Genomic DNA, 20,075 nt, shown 5'->3' with positions numbered 1-20,075 from the left:
AATGGTAAAACATAAATTTATGGGTCATCAATTTGCAATCCAATAGGATAAAGTCTGACTTTCTTCTTGTGATATGTGGAGCTCTTTTCTAGCTGTGCAGACTCAACCCTCTTGACCTCAGCTCTGTACTAGCTGTAGCAAACTTCTTGCAGGTTGCTGGGCACATACATAGTGTACTTTGCATATACTTGCATGTATTGTAGTCTCTGTCTGGAATGTTCTCCATCTCCTCTTTGTCTAAATCTTCGCCTTCAAGATGCAGCTCAAGAGCCACTCTTCTGCAACAACTATCTTGCCCTTAATCCTCCCCAATTCCCGACAGAGTTAGGTGTCCCTTCCACCTACCTTCAGAGCACCTTGTTCACGATTCCAGCTTTCATAGCTCTTATCACCCATCATTATAATTATTGGTTTATTTATCTTTCTCCACTAAAATTATGAGTGATGACATATGAGTGGATGGCATTGTCTTGCTTATTGCCGATACATAGCTATTACTCAACAAATGTTAAGTGAATGAATGAAGCTGTTTTTCCAAAAAGCAGAGAATAGACTAACGGGTCTCTCAGCGCTCTAACTATAAATGCATATGTTCCTGAGTAAAACGTAGTAAAAACTCCTCAAAAATAAATCAGAGATAGTTTTACACATTGCAGGAATAGAACTTCATGTCAACTTCAGACACACATTTGGAGAATATATAATTAAGTTTAATTCACACAGGGTGCAGGAAGTACACTAAGAGTTGGAAGTACATAGATTCAGATGACATGACCCCGTGACCCACCAGAAGTCCACACAATGGATCATGATGAGTAGATCTTATAGGTGGACGAAATATCCCAGCTCCATAAATGACACATTCATTTTCAGGAGAAAATTAAGGGTAGGCAAAATTAAAGATAATTTAAACTAAAGAAGCAGATACCCTCACAGGAATATTTTATGCTACTTCTCAAATTAGGTGACTCTCCTTGGCCTTTGACCTCGACCTTGAGTATCCCTGTTAGGCAGGCAAATGGGATCGTTCACAGCCTGATAAATACCTCTGAGCTATCCCTTCTAATACCTCTGAGCTGGTCCTGGAGAGGGATAGGCAGATGTGTATAAGAACAATGGATTCTACAGGGACAAAAGGGAGTAAGATGCATGGATCTTTTCTTCTGAGGTTCTCCAACACTAGAATATCTCTATTGGCCTGATAAAGTTTCAACAGAGATTATAGGAAGGAAAAGGCTCCAGGGTCCCCATACTGCAACATATCATGAAGAAAGAGTGTTTTCCGCTGGTGATTCCCAACACCAGGGCCTAGACATTTATTCTAGAAGGGGGACCACTGAGGCCCAAAGCTCTTCTCAACTTAACCACCCTGATGTGGTGATGTTTTGAGTGCAATAGCTGAACATGTGAGTGTGAATTTAAAAAGCTGTAATCTTGGCTATAGAAGCCTGGGGTTGTTAAAGAGTCTCCAGAAGGATCCAAATCAGCAAGCCATCCTTGCAATGGTGGATAAGAGCATATCTTCCTAGACAGAACGAGTTTTCTACAGTGACACTCTTTGGAAGCCATAGAAAAACTGACCACCCCAAACCAGTGCGTACTAGTGGTCTCACCACTAATTATCTGCTTCTTTCTGCCTGGCATTTGGAACCAGGACTGACCCCTTTGGACTGAACAAGCATTTATTTGCTTAGATATTTCTAGGCAGTGGGATGTGTGTGTTAAAAGAAAGACTGAATTTCTCATCAACATTCGCCAGGCATGATTATAGTTACTTTACATATGTCAACTTAAACAGTCCTCACCACAATTCTTTCAGGGAGGTAATATTATCATCTCTACTTAACAGTTGAAGAAAATGAGGCACAGAGAGGTTAAGTAACATGCTCCAGGTCACACAACTGGTACCAGCGTTTGAATCTAGGCAGACTGGAGTCAAAGATTAAAACGTTGATTGGAAAAATAGAATTTGCCACAGTGGTACCTAAAGCTGATGAAAGGGGTTTTGTGGTGTCAAATACAATTCAGTATTCTTCTCAGTTAATCCAATTTAGAAAACTTTTATTCAACTCCTCACTTTTTAGTTATTACCCTAACACTAGGGATTCAAAGAACAAAATGCACCCTTCCCTCAAGGAGCTTATGGCCAAAAGCAATTGTATCGTATCTCTGTTTAGACTGCAGCCTAAAACTGTGGGGAGACAGCAATTTTGAGGAAGTCTGCCCTGGTGGGAAAAAGGAGCCTTTATGGGACGCTTACTGCTTGGGATGACAAATAAAACCCTGCTGCTGACAGACACCTGCATCAAAGACAGGAAACATCTGAGGGCCAGGCCAGGCACCCCTGCAATGAAGCAAACACTCCACATGGCAAATTTAAAAGCTTGTTTCATTAAGGTGTTTTCAAACCGTGACCACTGGTGAGAGCTCTCCTGTAGCTCAGAAGCCTCCCTTGATGCTAAGTGGGTGCTCAGGAAAATCAAACTGATTTGCTATTTTTATAAGCACTGTGTGTGTGTGTGTGTGTGTGTGTGTGAGAGAGAGAGAGAGAGAGAGCTTCCTCAGGCAGCTCTCTCATCTGCAGCCAGCAGGAACCATAGAGCTCAGCATCCTAGAGTAGGGCCTGGTTGAGGTAGGAGGGTCCAAGTTTAGAACAAGGGCTGACAAAGTTTATCTACAAAATAACCAGATAGTGTGTATTTTATGGAAACCCTGGTGGCGTAGTGGTTAAGTGCTACGGCTGCTAACCAAAAAATTAGCAGTTCAAATCCACCAGGTGCTCCTTGGAAACTCTATGGGGAAGTTCTACTCTGTCCTATAGGGTCGCTATGAGTTGGAATCAACTTGATGGCAATGCGTTTGGGTTGGGTATGTATTTTAGGCTTTGTAGGCTATCTGGTCTCTTTTACCAGTTCTCAATTCTGTCTTGTAGTGTGAAAGCAGCCATAGACAATATGTAAACAAATGAGCATGGTTGTGTTCCAATAGAACTTTATTTACAAATATAAACTGTGGGCTGGATTTTTCCCTTGGGCCACAGTTTGCTGATCCTAGCTTTAAAATCTTCTGCTCTGGGCTGGTAAGGAGGAGCGTAAGAAGGACCCCAAACCTCATGCAGAGATAACTCAAGAAGAGTTAGAGCGGAAGGGTTCATGTGATATAGAGGGGTCGAGGTAGATCTCTTGACTGCCTGGAATTAGCCACAATCAGGAAAGTGAAGCTATGATTTGCCTTGGTACATGGACTTTGGACAGAGTTAGGACAGAGATGGATATATAAATTAACTTTTTATTTTGAAGTAATTTTAGATTCACAGAGAAGTTGCAAAGATAGTACAGAGAGTTTCCATATTTATCTCTCACCCAGTTTCTCAAATTAACATCTTACATTACCATGTTACATTTGTCATATCCAAGAAACTGACATGACCATATTACTATTAAACTCTAGAGTTTATTTGGATTGGGCCAGTTTTTCCACTAATGTCCTCTTTCTCTTCCAGGATCTAACCTAAGTTACCACATTTCATCTAGTTGTCATGTCTTCCCAGTTTCCTCTGCTCTGTGACAACGTTTCAGCCTTTCATTGTTTTCCAAGGCAATGTTGAAGTGTTAGATATTTTGTAGAATGTCTTCAATTTGGGCTTTCCTCTTGATTAGATATATACATATACAAATATATATATGTAAATGTATATATACATATATATATATACACAGAGAGAGAGAGATTTATATCAAGGAAATGGCTCATGCGGTTGTAGAGGCTGGAATGCCCCAAGTCTGTGGGTCAGGACAGAGGCTTCTCCCAGTTCACATAGCTGCAGGGGCCAGCAAACCCAAGATCGGCAGATCAGAGAGCAGGGCTCTTGATCACAGGCTGCGAAGATGGGCAAATTCCAAGCAAGACCTCAGGTAAGTTGCTAGCTCAAGTCCCAAGAACTGGAGGTCAGATGAATAGGAGCCAGCTGCAGGATCCAGAGCGAGCAAAAGCCTAAGAGCCTTGCCAGAATGCCCAGTTATATTTGATGCAGGCCACACACCCAAGGAAACTCCCTTTCAACTGATTGGCTACTCACAGCAGATCCTATCATGGGGGTGATCACAGAACATCAAATCTTACCATGGAAGTTATCACAACATCACACAACTGCCAAACCACTGAGAATTATGGACCAGCCAAGCTGACACACAACCTTAACCATCACAGAGCCCTTTCTATCACATCATCTCAGGGGTTACCTGATAACCACATGATATCGCTACTGATCTACTAGGTTGAGGTAGTACTGGACAGGTTTCTCCTTTGTAAAGTTACTATATTTTAGAAACGTGTATCTTTAAAAGGCTGCTTCTTCTGAGAAATCATGAAATAATCACCATATAGCATGTATTTACTATAATGTAAAAAAAAGATGTAGCATTAGCAGAAACAAACTTTGCAGTTTAGCAACTGAGATTCAGGGTGATGTTTATTACTTTAGCCACACATAGCCTATCCTACTATTCTAGGATAATAAGGCTCAGAGAAGTTAAACATCTTATTTAAGCCCACACGGTTAGGAACAAAATAAAGATTTGAGCCTGGTCTATTAGACTTTAAAACCTGGCTTATTAATCAGCCTAGGCTGGGTTATGCTGCAGTAACAAAGTAACCCCAAATCTCAGAAGTTTAGCACAGTGAAGGTTTTATTTCTTACTCATGGTAAATACCCTCCAGTTCCCCTAATTCTCCAGGGTAGTTGTCTTTCACGTAGTGTCTCAGCAAGTCAGGTCACTTTCGTCTGTGGCTTTGCCATCTCAACATGAGGTCTCTGTCTTCACCGTGTTGGGGGAAAGAGAGAGACAAAGACTTGCAAGAGGCTTTTTGCTGCTAAGCCAGGAGGTACTACATGTCACTTCTATTCACATTTCCTTGTCTACAGCTAGTTGCATGGCCTTACCTAACTGCAAAGGGTTGGAAAGTGTGATTTCCTATATATGCATTAAGAAAGGGGGAACAGGCATTGGCACTAATTTCTCTCACCCTTAATTTCTTTCCACCAGGCTATATGCCTCCGTAGAGGCAGTGGTGGTTCAGTGGTAGAATTCTTGCCTTCCATGTGGGAGACCCAGGTTTCATTCTTGGCCAATACACTTCATGTGCAGCCACTACCCGTCCCTCAGTGGAGGCTAGAGTGTTGACATTATGCTGAGCAGGCTTAACTGGCACTTCCAGACTAAGATGGACTAAGAAGGCCTGGAATCTACTTCCTAAAAATAGTCCATGAAAACCCTCTGGATCACAATGGTCTGATCAGCACTTGATCATGGGGATGTCACAGGACTGGGCAGTGTTTTATTTAGTTGTGCAAGAGGTCCCATGAGCCAGTGCCAACTCCACGGCAGCTAACAACAACAACATATTGACTCTGCTACAAGGCTCAGAACAGCCCTTAGCATGGAGGAGAGTCAGAAAGTTGGGAGGATCAGGCTATAGTGAGAGACAATTTTGCTTTAGATCAAGGATTTCTCTTTACTGGTCTTTCTCTGGGACCTCAAGTTTCATGGGGACCACTGTGTAGCAGAAACCTTTAATTCCAAATTCTATTTCAGGATACCCAAGGACCTTCTTTTGTCCCTTTTCTTATCTCTACCTTTAAAAATTTATTTATTTTCGTTGTAAACATCTATATGGCACAACATTTGCCAATTCAAGATTTTTCACAAGTGCAGTTTAGAGGCACTATGTCTCTACCCTTCTTATTAGGTGAGTTTATCAGCAGAAATGTCCACCTTGGCTTATTCTTGCTTTAATGTTTACAAAATGGGACTCCAAATGCCTGGGACCTAAGCTATTTTACCTTCAAAGATACAGAGCCTAAAGAATAATTCTAATCTTCACTTGTGCCCATCTGAAGCTCTGGAGGGGATCTAAGTACATAATCCACAGCAACTCGTACTGAAGTACCCCAACCATTGCTCTTCTTCAGAATGCTGGAAGTCCTCTCCCATCCATGTACTCCTGCCTACACCACATTGAAGGCTCTACCCTCTTCTCTGAGTACCACTCCATGTGACACAATCCCACCACGCCATGTCCTCCCTCCATGTCCAGCCAATGAGAGATGACCCTTCTTATGTCCTGATGGCTTTTCTCTTGAGAATCTGTCTTAAAGGCTTTGTTTTTTGTTTTGCTTCTTAGGGGAAGGGGAAGGAAGCCAAGCAGGAATGCCAAATACTCTGAGAATAGCAGGTTATATGGGGTAGAGGGTTACATGGTGTTATGGATTGAATCGTGTCCACCCAAAGTATGTTTTGGCATCCTAACCCTTACGCTTGTGGATGTGATCTAATTGAATATAATGTAATCAGCTTCCATAATGCAATCTACTGTAATGTAATCAATGAATCACTTGAGGTCATACCAGTGTAGGGTGGATCCTAAACCTAATCACTTCTGAGCTATATAAAGAGTGGCATAGACACAGAAACACATGCAGATACAGGGGAAAACAGATGCCATTCGCAGATTGCCAAGGAACCAAGGAAAGCCAGTGCCACAGAAACTAAAAGAGACAAGGAACTCTCCCTAGAGCCAACAGAGAGCGAGCCTTCCCCTAGAGCGGGTGCCCTGAATTCGGACTTCTATCCTCCTGAACATGAGAAAATACATTTCTTTAAAGCCACTACTTGTGGTATTTGTGTTACAGCAGAACTAGCTAACTAAGACACATGGGGTGGTGTGTATTCCATCCCAGAGGCTAAAGTAACCTTCCTGCCATGCTGTCCTACCCTCCTGTCCCTAAACATCTGCCAGCCATGACCTAGAATGCAGACCCTGACCTGGGCTTCCCACCCCAAAGATCACCAGCATAGGCCTTCCCTCAAACTGCGTTCTATGGAAAAAGCAGCTCAGAGAAATGCATCGTGAAAAAAGCATGGTCAAATACGTTTAGTAAAATTTGGGTTAAATGTAATTAGATGGACTTCCTTACCGCAGAACTCCTGAGAATTGTTAGTCAGCCAGTGTGCCTTGGGGAACTCCAAGAGTGGGTGCAGAAAACAGTCCCCCACATTTGCCTGACAACATCTGGAGGAGTGAATGTTCTGTGGAGCCCACTTGGGGAAATGGTGACCTGCCAAATATTAGACAACAAAGGAACATTTAAAAAAATTCTGCTCCTATTTTTAGTGTGGTTTAAAAGAGGCTTTCCCCCAGAGATAATAAATAACCTTTGCCTGCTTTAGCGTTTACTAAATTCTCCCACATTTATTAGCTCATTAAAATGATTAATTCATTTTTAATTTAAAAATTTAATAGGTAATACATTCACCCATTTCAAAAACACAAAGAATAAAAAGATATTGAGTAAACAGTCTCTCTCACCTCATCCTTGTCCTCCAAATCCTCAGATTCCGTTCTCTCTCCTCACTCCCAAGGCAGTGCTGTTATTACACTACTTGGTTTCCAGGCAGACTTAGTTTATGTATATATAAGAAAATACAACATAGTTTCTCAGCTCCCATTTTTTTTTTTTTACCAGAAAAGGAGAATTTCAAAGTACTTTAAAAATCAAGTTTATTAAGGTATCATACACTTAAAATAAAATTTACCCTTTTATAGTATATAGTTCAATGAGATTTAACAAATATACACAGTAGTGTAGCTGCTACCATGATCATGATATTGAACAGTTCCATCACTCCAGAATGTTCTCTTGTGACCCTCGACAGTCAAACCTCTCCCCAACCCCCAGCACCTGACAACCACTGTCTTGTTTTCTCTTACAGTTTTGCCTTTTCTATAAAGTCATATAAACTGAATCATGTAATATACAGTCTTCTGTTGGCTTCTTTCATGTACAGTGCCTTGGAGGTTAATCCACGTTCCTGTGTGTAAGAAGTTCATTCTTTTCTATAGCTTAGTTCATTCTTTCATTGTATGAATGTGCCGCCATTTGTTTATCCATTCACCAATTGGTAGACATTCGTATGTTTCCATTTATTGGCGATTATTAATAAAGCTACTATGAATGTTCAAATATGGGTCTTTGCGTGGACTTGTTTTCTATAAACAGTGGAATGTTGTTGCTGGTTGCCATTGAGTTGATTTCGACTCATGGCAACCCCCTGCGTGCAGAGTACAGCTGCTCCATATGGTTTTCAAGGCTGTGACCTTTTGGAAGTAGACTGCCAGGCCTGTCTTCTGAGGTGCCTCTGGGTGGATTTGAACAACCAACCTTTTGGCTAGTAGTTGAGTGGTTAACTGTTTGTGCTACCTGTTGACATATTATATACAGTGAAGTGTATCTTGCTGTTTCCATTTAAGCCATATGTCTTAGAGATCTTTCTATATCAGTAAATGAAGAGTTTCCTCATATTTTTTGAAGCTACTAATATTCCTTTGCGTGAGTTTGACCCTCGCAACAATTCTATAAGGAGGGCTATACTAATTCTCCCTAGGTTAGAGCCGTACAATTAGGGAAACACAAAGGTTAAGTGATTTTTCCAAAATTTTTTTTTTTTTTTTTAATAAGTAGCAGAAATGAGAACTGGCTCTGTTTCTGTCCAACTCCAAGTCTTATGCTACCTGTAGAATTAGTCCTTATTTAGGGCTTATAACTTTGTCATAATTTGTCCTCACCACTTTAACCAACCCTTCCTTCTACGAGTCCCTGAACAACAAACCCTGTACTCCATTTATTTCATTTCACATCTATAATGGTAGCTTATTTGAAATACTTTCATATGGATTTCCATACCCTGCAAGTCTTGCTGCCCTAGGGCTTCTCAACTTGGAAGCAACAAGTTTCAGAGCCTCTGAGTAGGGCAGATAACCCCTAGATCAATGAGGTATCTGCTCAGCTTTGACTTTTGGCTGCAAAATGATATTTCAGTCTAAATTATATTCAAGAAAACAGGGCACTGCCCCAAGTATCTACTACTGGCAGTTTTAATAAATAACGGCCCGTCCTAGTTTGCAATGTTTTATGTAAGAAGGGTCTTGGCTAGTTGGGGGAAAGAAGAGTGATGCATCTTCCTAGCCTAGAGATTGTGGGAGAAAGGGGAGAGAGCAGCAGGAGAAGCAGTACTTACCGTGTGTTTGGATCGCCTCAGTGGGGTATGTGTTCAGGTAGGAAGGGGAGTTCTGAGGGCAGAGGTTGGTTTCACTTCATTTTTGGGAACCTGGGTTCCCCTGCACATCCCTGTTGAGAACTTTCTTTAACTGCTCTGGGTTCCCATGTGCCATAGATGGAACCCAGAAATTCCCATCTGTGCTCTGAAGAGTAACACAGAAATAACTGTGTTGGCACCACTGGTCCTCCTTGAATCCCATCATGTGAGGAGTGAGCAAAGGCTTCTGGGAGAGAGCCTAGTGTAGGGGGAAGTGGAGGAGATGGTAAGGAGTCAGAAGGATTATGGGAGGTATCAAGAGCTGAGGGAAGGTCAGTCAGACAGGGAACATAGTGCTAGAATTTTGTTCTTGCCCAAACTTTGTTACCCTGTGCATGGGGGCTCATAAAAAAAAAAAAATCAGCTCAGTTATGCTTGAAATAAACCAAGTTTTCTTTGCCCATCTGATTTTTGTGTGTACCAGCCTCACATGTGGAAGCAGAGTCAACACACGGACAACTAATTGTCGCTATTCAGGGGAGCAACACCTCTTGCCTGGGTTGAAGATCCAGTTTAACTGTTTGCCTCATTGATGTAGGGTGTGGTTTTTCCATTGATAGCTACCTCCATGCTATCCATGAGCTGTCAGACAGGACATTTGTCCATGTCCTGAACTTTGCCAGGTCCCATTTGGACTTCCTTGAAGACATTCTCCCTTTCTACAAATGATAAAGGAAGGATCCTTGAAAGCAGCCCTCTGAGGCAGAGATGGCTAACAGTTGTTCCTGTCAGGCAGCAGCCTAACCCAGAACTACATTTTCCAGAATCACTTGTGTCCAGGTCTAGCCACATCAGTACCAATGCTGAGGAGTAGAGTCATGTGTGTGTGTCTCACTTTTAGACACCATCTTCTTTTTCCTCTTACTTGCAGACTGGCTGGAGAGCACTCTGTGGGGCTGGTAGAACTTTGGTTCTTGAATTACCGCCTCAAGGAAAGCCAATTCTTAATCAGGAACTACTGCACTGGTTGTTACATGGAGCAAGAAATAAGGATCTGTTGTGTTAAGCCACTCTCATTCATAGTAGTGGCTAACATTCTCTTAATGAAGAACCTTTTTTTTTTTTTTTTTTAACAGAAACTGGACACGCTGAAATACATCCCTATTACAATCACTTACTGTGCCCCAAACGCTGTTTTATGTATTAAAAACAACAACAAGGAGAAAACAATCACTTATATGATTACTTATGTAGCCGTCTCTTGTCTATAAAATGTTTCCTCACCTAACACTCTTGTTTGACTTTGAAAAAAATTTTTTGAGGCAACCAGAGTCAGGAGGAGCCCTTTTTAAAGATAAAGAAATTGGGGTTCCAATGGAATACATTGACAAAATCACACATAACTTTTTCCTTTTATTTTAACTTAAACCCTAGTGGCTTAGTGGTTAAGAGCTACAACTGCTAACCAAAATGTTGGCAGTTTGAAATCCTATGGGGCAGTTCTGCTCTGTCCTATCGGGTTGCTATGAGTCAGAATGGACTCAATGGCAACTGGTTTGGTTTGGTTTAAACATGTAAATTTACATTCTTTTGACAATGTTTTGATGTAGTCTTTTACGTGAATGTGGGCACACTGATTAGAGTGGCACATTGTCCTGCTTACACAAACTTCGTGAGTAATATTTCATCTACAATTCCCAAGTCTAGTTTCTTTACCATGCAATCAAAACCTTTAACACTGTCAGTGATTTAGGAGTTTAGAATCCTTTTAGATATAATCTTCCCCCAGTCATTTACTGCAGCTTCACCCACTTCTAATTTGATAGAATTTTTTAAAAGTTTTAAAAAAATTTTATTGTGCTTTAAGTGAAAGTTTACCAATTAAGTCACTCACTCATACGAAAATTTATATACATATTGTTATATACTCCTAGTTGTTCTCCCCTAATGAGACAGCACACTCCTTCTCTCCAACCTGTATTCCCATATCCATTCAGCCAGCTTCTGTCTCCCTCTGCCTTCTCATCTCCCCTACAGACAGGAGCTGCCCGCATAGTCTCATGCATCTATTTGAGCCAAGAAGCTCACTCCTCACGAGTATCATTTTCTATCGTATAGTCCAGCGCAGTCCCTACCTGAAGAGTTGGCTTTGGGAATGGTTCCAGTCTTGGGCTAACAGAAGGTCTGGGGACTATGACCTCTGGGGTCCTTCTAGTCTTGGTTAGACAATTAAGTCTAGTCTTTTTTTATGAGAATTTGAGGTCTGTATCTCACTGCTCTCCTGTCGATAGTATTTTTTAAGGTCATTGCTTTTTTTGGTGATTTTCCTGGGTATTCAAAATTTAGTTTCCATAGAAATAAAATCCCTTTGCACTCATATTTGGTTTATGCAATATTTAATAAATTACAATAATTGGCAAACCACGTTTGAGAACAAATGCAGCTGACGTTTGGTGAGAACACAGCGCATGGGCACACCATCTGTAAGACTCAGCAGGGCTGTGGGATTGGTCTGTATGTTTGACAGAGGATGCTGAGAACAGCACTGAGTCCAACAAGTTGGTGATGCCACCCTCAAGAGTGGCTTGCCCATAAGACACTTACTCTGGTTAGTGCAGTCCCCCGTGTGGTACAAAGCTTGGTGAATGGGTTCTAGGCAGAACTTCAGCCCCTGTTTACTTTCTCAGTGAAAAATCCTTCCGTGGAACACAAGCTGAACATCCTTATGGTGACCCAGTCTATTGTATCAGAAAAATTTAGATATTGAACCTAGGTAAAGACAAATTAAGTGACCACCCCAAATTACCAAGTTGGACTTTAGCCTTTGACACCTAATCCAGGGTGGACTGGACCATCCCAGAGCCTCTCTAGTCTTACTCAAACATTTGATATTTCTAGCCAAGGCATGTGTGTATCTACTCCTGTGTCTCTACCCACGTGATCTGAGCACTAAGTAAGCCTTTGCCTTCTGTGCTGTCCTTCAAAGACGTGCTCAATTCCCACTGCTTGTACAGACCTTCCCTTCTTGGCCTCCTATTGCTACAGTGGTTCTCGACCCTGGCTGCAGGCTTGGGATGAAATTTAAGAAAATCCCATGTTAGAGTTCTATGCCAAACCAATTCAGTTAGGATTTCTATGGATGGGGCCCAAACATTGTATGTGTTTAAAGTTTCCAGGTGATTCTAATGTGCAGCCAACGTTGAGAAATATATGAATCTACCTCTTGATTATGTCCTCTGGTGACTAGGGGATTATTAGTCCATCTGTGTATATCTTATCATGCCAAAAAGACAACTCAGTGACTGAAACCAGGAACTTACTCTTGCATGTGAGAGATTCTCAATTTCTATTTGTTGGGTGGTATTTAATGGGATTTTGGGAGAAGCTCTTTCCCTGGAAGGAGCTCCACTGTATACTTTCTGTGAATAAAGGCATTGACACAGCCAGGAGATGACACTGGTGACTATGGGAAGTGGAGTACAGGTCTCTGGAGCCAAGGTATATGAATGCACAACTTTGTAAAATGGTTGTAGAAGTCTATGATAGACACCCCACTTAGGTGAGAGTGACGTCACCAAACACTTGGCCATTATCTACCTCTTTGGCAGCAATGGTACCTTGAAGTCTACAGAACGAGGTTTAGATTTTTTAATGCGGCCTCTGTGATCTGGCCCCAACCTTCCTACCTGATCCAGCCTTAATCCACCAAAGTATTACTGTATGCAACTTATGCTACAATTACATAATGCTTCCCCTTCTCCAAACTCCTCCCTCTGCACTTTCTTTCCTGAACTCTTTTTCGTTTCAGCATTCTCTCAATCTCTCCTATCGAACTCTTTGCGAAGTCCTTTATATAGTCCTTCTATACCGGGGCCCTGCCCATCTCCTTCCTCTTCCCAGAAAATAAATCTGCACACAGCATGATTTTGTCCTCATCAGGACTCAGCTTACTGGACTGAGATGAACATGGAGTTCAATACAATTTGTTCTTTTGAGAGAGACAGAGTTGGGCCAAGGGGGAAGAGGGAGACTATGTAGAGAGAGAGAGGGACTGTCTTGGTTCCTGATAGTTTTCAAGTTCTCGGTTCAAGCCATGCATCCATCCATCTGTCCCTCCATCCATCCATCCATTGAGCAAACATACACTGAGCTCTTACTCTGGGCCAGGCCCTGTTGTAGGCAGTGGAGATATAATAAATGAAAGAGAGAAAAGTCCTGTCCTCATTGAATTTATATTTCAGTGGAGTAGATTTTTCTCCTCTCTAACATACTACATATTTTGCTCATTTGTCTATACAGTTCATTGCTGTATCCCCAGTACCTGACACAGGATGGGCCCTTAACAAAGGCTTGTTGAATGATGAACAAACCTGACTCTCTTTTTGCTTTTGGTGCTTCCAAGATACTATGAGATCTTCAAAACAAATTTCTTTTTACTCCAGCTAGGGTGAGTGGGTTTCTGTTTCTTGCAATTGAATGGTGTCCATCTTACACAGGGCTCTTCCTCCTTCTGTGTATCCACAGTACTCTGTGCTCTGTTAGAGCACACGGTATGTTCTGCATCAAATTTATATTGGCATGAGCCTGTCTCCTCCATGAGAAAATAAATGCATCAGGTTGGAGACTGACTATGCTTTATACAAGTGCAGCACAGTGCCTAACTCATATCAGTGAGCAACAACCATTTATCTAACAAAATAATTTTAGGCTAAACCTATTTCTCTCATGCTCTAAAAGTGAAACAAGCTATAACCGAAAACTGTCAATGGAAGGCTTGCAGGTAAATTACTTAGTTGTATTTTAGAACATGTTTACTTTGCAGATAGGAAACCAGTTTTATTCTTAATGGGGAACCCCTTGAAGGATGGGTACTCAACTCATTTTGGGAACATTTTGCTACAACTGGGCAAAAAATAGCAATAACACTTAAGTGCTAAGAATGGTTCTAAGAAATTTAAATATATTAACTCATTTAATCCTCATGACAACCCTATTGGGTACATATTATTATCATGCCCATTTTAGAGATGAGGAAACTGAGTCTTAGAGAAATGAAGCAACTTGTTCAAGGTTACAAACAAGTTAGGCTAAGAAGTGGTAAACCAGCATTAAACTTTGGCAGTATGGCCCCAGAGCCTAATCTCTAAAGAAAACCAAGAAATATAGAAGGGAAAGTGTATCATCAAATAAACCTTCTATGAAAATGGAAATCTGCAAGATAGAGAAGTGTGAGATCAGGAGAGAGAGAGACAAAGAAAGCCTCAAAACAGTGGCTGGCATGGCAATCTCTCACACAGAACCAACTTTAATCTCTCCAAAGAGAACTTGTTATTTGGAAGTGAGGCTGACCTGCAGATGGGGAGGTTTTCAGGGTTCATTCTAGAATGAGTATGCCACATACACAGACCTCAAGTCATCTTTAGTCACTCATTTCTGAGTCTCCTTTCCTGCTTTTCTCAGCCTTCTGTATCATGTCCTGGATGGCAGAGGGCTTGTCCCTTCTTGCTCCCACTTGTCCACACCCCACACATAGTCGTAGCCTTCTGGACACCTAGTATTTTCTTTGTGGGGCCCAGCCTGGCTACTTTCCTTGTCGAATTTCGGAAGGCCTGACTTGCTTCCTCCTCTTCTGCACACCTTGTTTTTCTGTCCCAGAAGGCAGTGGTGCTGGTGCTACTTAAGGCATGACCTTCTTGCACCCAACCAATTAATCAACAGGCTTCTTTTGAGAGCCAAATAGTTCTTCACCATTGTGTGAAGGGCTTCAGAGAAGAAACCAGAAACATCAGCCTTGGTCCTTGCCTTTAAGCAGTTGAATGCTTATGAGAAAGATGAGACTGCATATGAGAAGCAATTACTGGATGAAGTGGCTGTGTGTAATGAATTACTAAATTGCACAGCAATGCTATAAAGTGCTAGAGGTCAAAAAGTGGACAAATCACAGTAGCCTGGCGTAAGTCACAAAATGTCATTGTTGAGAGAGACCTTGAATATCATCCTTATATTCCAAAAGGGAAAACAAAAATGCACAGAGCTCCAGCTACTCGCGTGAGATAAAACAGCAAATGGCTGACCAGCTGGGGACTAGGTACCAGTTGTCCTAGCCCTGGGCCAAATGGTCTTTTCACTCAACTGGGATACCTTTTCTGTCTTCAGAGGGGAAGAGAGGGAGCTTGAGGGGACCATTTGGTTAGAAGGAGTTAGGTAAGCAAGGGGAAGGCTGCAAGAGAGAGGACACTGCAAAAAGGAAGAAGTAAGAAGGGCTAGGAGTCCCTGGGTGGTGCAAATGGTTAAGCACTCCCTGCTAACCACAAAGTTGGTGGTTTGAACCCACCCAGAGGCACCTTGGAAGGCCTGGTGATCTACTTCTGAAAGGCCCTGTGAAGCACAGTTCTACTCTGCAACACAGGGGGTCACCATGAGTCAGAATCAACTTGACAGCAACTGGAAAAGGGACAAAAACAAGGAGGGGATAGAAGGAAATCCAGCCAGGGGAAAGACATGAGCAAAGCCAAGACCAGGGGCTTGGAGGCTGTGAGTATAAATCCTACCTGCCTATTAAAGTACTGTAGTTAACTGAGCAAGTATCTTATCTTTTCAGAGTATTCGTTTACCCATCCCGAAAATGCTGACAGCAAAATCGCCTACCTGACAGGACGATACAGAGACGCTTATGGGCAGTAAAGCTACTGAGGCATGAATACACGCACCTCATCATTGGATGGGTAATTTCACAAGGAAGGCAATGAAAGCCCTGTTACAGCATCATTGAATCCTTCCCTCTGGAGGGCAGCTCAACAGGTTTAACCAAAACTTTCCTTAGGGTTTCTACTCCCCTAGGTATCGACCTCCTCTGGGGAATGTGAGGAGCATCTGGGGGTCTTCAGAGCTGGCTGCCTCCAACGTGTGATTCCTGAGTATATTTATGGACCCACGGCTGATCTGGGAAGACAAAACGCCCTAACTTTCCCCCCCCCCATATACCTTGCTCTACTCTTAATGACCTGATTTGATAGGATAATAGCACACATAGTTACGGGTCTTCTGAGAGGTTATGTGTGGGTGATGCAAAAACCACTGGAATGAGAGTTAAGGAGAAAAGTGTTCTTGGCTCGACCACAGACCAGCTGGGTGACCCAAGGCAAATGGCTTAACCTCTCTGGGTCTCAAACAGCTCACATTAGATTTTCTCTAAGGTCTATTTTGATTCTAAGATTTTATGAGCCTAAGAAGACAACGTGGTAAGAGAAAAAGAATCACGTTCCAGAGTCAGATGGGTCAGGAATCAGAATTCCAGCCTAAGACTTATTAGCTGTGTGCCCTCGGAAAAGTTACTTAAATGCTCTGAGCCTCAGTTTCCTTACATCTAAAATATAATGAGGGAAATAAAATAAATGCTTGAAATAATGCCAGACACATATATGTATTTCATAAATGTTCTGGTTCATTTCTTTACTTTTTCTTTATCTATCTCCAGCAACCTAAGGAATTCAGCAAGCTTCATGTAAAGCAAGTCTTTCTCCCTCTCTCTCTCCCTCCTTCCCTTCCTCCTTCGGCCTTCTTTTTCTTTCTTCTACATACATTTCCTGAGAATTTCCAGTTTTGGATGAATATGATCTGGTCTGGGATACAAAGCATGCAACATTCTGGTGTGGGAGATGGGGGTCAGTTACATGATGGAGACAAAGAACACTCCTGTTAGTGTGCAGGGGAAACAATGTGTTTCATCCCAAAGGAAGCCTCTGGCAGTGCTTTGTAGAGGAGTCAGCATTTGAGCTGGTTCCTGATGGAAGGCTGGACTTCGGAGAAGCAGAGAAGATAGAGTGTGTGTGCATGCACATATGTGTGTGTGAGTGTGTATGTATGTGCATGTGTGTGTGTGTGGGCTTGTTGGTGGTATGGCTGTGGGCAACGGGTTGGGGGAATGGCTTTACTGAGGCCAGAGGCTTTGCACGAAGAACCTAGCAAGGGCAGGTTGGGGTTAAGCCATTACCTTCTTAAGGCACAATTAAAGTGTGTCTGCTCCCCAGGGAGGGCCATGGGGGTAGATCAGCAGAGACTCATTTCTCAGCCTGGCTAGACCAGGTGAAGCTCCATGGATCCCTGGAATTCCGAGTCAGACCGGTGTCAGTGAGCCGTATCTTATTGCGAAAATGCATGTGGCTCTGGAAGGATAATTAGAGACCTTTTTTTTTTCAGACTTTGCCTCTGCCTGGCCCTGGCTGCCCTGCATGGCCTTGAAATCTCAGAGAGGTGAACTGATAAGTGTGTGTCCTGACCACAAGTCAAAAGGCATCATAACAAACCTGTAACCTTACCCAAACTGGAGCGACAGAACCTGAGCTGCAGACTGAGACAGGCTTTTTGTCTGTATGACATCTGAGCTACCCACTCACCACTAAGCAGTAGTAACCTAAGGACCCAGGATGCTCAGCCTGGTCTAAGCCAGAGAGTGTTTACTTTCTCGCTGGTGGCAGCCTGGGCCTTTGGTTTTGGTCCTCACACTTGGACATTCTAGCACTACCTCAAGTTGGGGGTTGGGAGCTGTTCTTTTTTCAGCTTTAACTCTTTCCTCAATGATTCACACAGGGGTAGTCCCTGTGTTTTGGGGAAAGCATTAAGTGGAAGGTTTAAGGGAGTTAGGATTTTTTCCTTCTTAATATGCAATGGGTTTTTAAATATGTTTTGTTACTTTGATGATTAAGTTGGCCTGACCCAAGTCATGGTCTTTTCAATCACTTCATATACGTGAAAAAGCTAGAAAATGAAAAAGGAAGATCAAAGGAGAATTGAGGAATCAAATTGTGATGTTGGTGAAGAATATTGAGTATACCATGGACTTCAAGAAGAATAAACAAATCAGTCTTAGAAGAAATACAGCCAGAATGCTCCATAGAAGCAAAGGTGGTGAGACTTACTTTGGACACGTCATCAGGAAAGACCAATTGCTAGGAAAGGACATCATTGTTGGTAAAGTAGAGGATAAGCAAAAATGAGAAAAACCCTCACTGAGATGGATTGACACAATAACCACAGCAATGGACTCAAGCGTCCATTGATCATGAAGATGACGCAGGACTAGGCAACATTTTGTTCTCTTCTACATGAGGTTGCCATAGTTTGAAGTCTTATGCTGACTCAATGGCAACTAAAAGCAACAACAACAATATGCTTTGTAACCTACTTGGACATAAGAGAGCTGATTACAGGGAGGTAAAATCATCGCCTTGAAAGAAATCCCTGCTCTGTTCATTTGCCTCTAAGTGCTTGCTATTTGAAACCAGGAAAATAACTTTATTTGTTATATAGGAAGCATATTTCATTATAATATATTGTAGTACAATATATTATAATAAAATGTTCAAAGACCTGGAGTTAGAAAGCCAAAAGGGAAGAACATGCTCAGCATTTCTCAAGCTGAAAGTACTGAAGAAAAACTCAAGCCTCGAGTTCCAATACTGAAGGATTCCATGGGCAAAATATCGAAGGACAAAGGAAGTATCAAAAGAAGGTGGAAGGAATACACAGTCACTGTACCAAAAAAGAATTGGTCGATGTTCAACTATTTCAGGAGGTAGCATATGATTAAGAACTGATGGTACTGAAGGAAGAAGTCTTAGCTGCACTGAAGGCATTGGTGAAAAACAAGACTCCAGGAATTGATGGAATACCAGTTGAGATATTTCAACAAATGGATGCAATGCTGGAAAAACCCACTTGTCTATGCCAAGAAATTTGGAAGACAGCTTCCTGGCCAACAGACTGGAAAAGATCCATCCATTTTGTGCTCATTCCAAAGAAAGGTGATTCAACAGAAGGCAGAACTTATCAAACAATATCATTAATATCACATGCAAGTAAAACTTTGCTGAAGATAATTCAGAAACATTTGTAAGAGTACATTGACAGGAAACTGCCAGAAATTCAAGCCTGATTCAGAAGAGGTCGTGGAATAAGGGATATCATTGCTGATGTCCAATGGATCTTGGTTGAAAGCAGAGAACACCACAAAGATGTTTACCTGTGTTTTTTTGACGCTGCAAAGACATTTGACTGTGTGGATCATAACAAATTATGGATAACATTGTGAAAAATGGGAATTCCAGGACACTTAATTGTGCTTATGTGGAACCTGTACATAGACCAAAAGTCAGTCTTTCAAACAGAACAAAAGGATACTGCGGGGTTTAAAGTGTGGAAAGGTGTGGGTCAGGGTTGTACCCTCTCACCATACTTATTCAATCTGTATGCTGAACAAATAATACCAGAAGCTGGACTAAATGAAGAAGAACAGGACATCAGGATTGGAGGAAGACTCATTAACAACCTGTGATATGTAGATGACACAAACTTGCTTGCTGAAACTGAAGAGGTTTTGAAGTATTTACTGATGAAGACCAAAGACTGTGGCCTTCCATATGGATTATACCTCAATGTAAAGACAACAAACATCCTCACAACTGGACCAATAAACAACATCAAGATAAATGGAGAGAAGATTGAAGTTGTCAAGGATTTTATTTTACTTGAATTCACAGTCAACGCCCATGGAAACAGCAGTCAAGAAATCAAGCAACATATTGCATTGGGCAAATCTGCTGCAAGAGACATCTTTAAAATGTTAAAAAGAAAGATGTCACTTTGAAGACTAAGGTGTGCCTGAACCAAGCCATGGTATTTTCAATTGTTTCAGATGCATGTGAAAGCTGAACAATGAGTAAGGAAGACCAAAGAAGAAATGATACCTTTGGATTACCTTTGGTGTTGGCAAAGAATATTGAACATACCACGGACTACCAGAAGAACAAACAAATCTGTCCTGGAAGAAATAAAGCCAGAATTCTCCTTAGAAGTGAGAACGGTGAGACTTCTTCTCATATACTTTGAATGTATTATCAGGGGGACCAGTCCCTGGAGAAGTACATCATGCTTGGTAAAGTAGCCCCGCCGCCCCCCAAAAAAACCGAGTGCCGTCAAGTC

This window comes from Elephas maximus, chromosome 13, assembly GCF_024166365.1.
Source record: "Elephas maximus indicus isolate mEleMax1 chromosome 13, mEleMax1 primary haplotype, whole genome shotgun sequence".
In the NCBI taxonomy this organism is placed as follows: Eukaryota; Metazoa; Chordata; class Mammalia; order Proboscidea; family Elephantidae; genus Elephas; species Elephas maximus.
The sequence above is the reverse complement of the archived record's forward strand: the minus strand, read 5'-3'. Positions refer to the sequence as shown.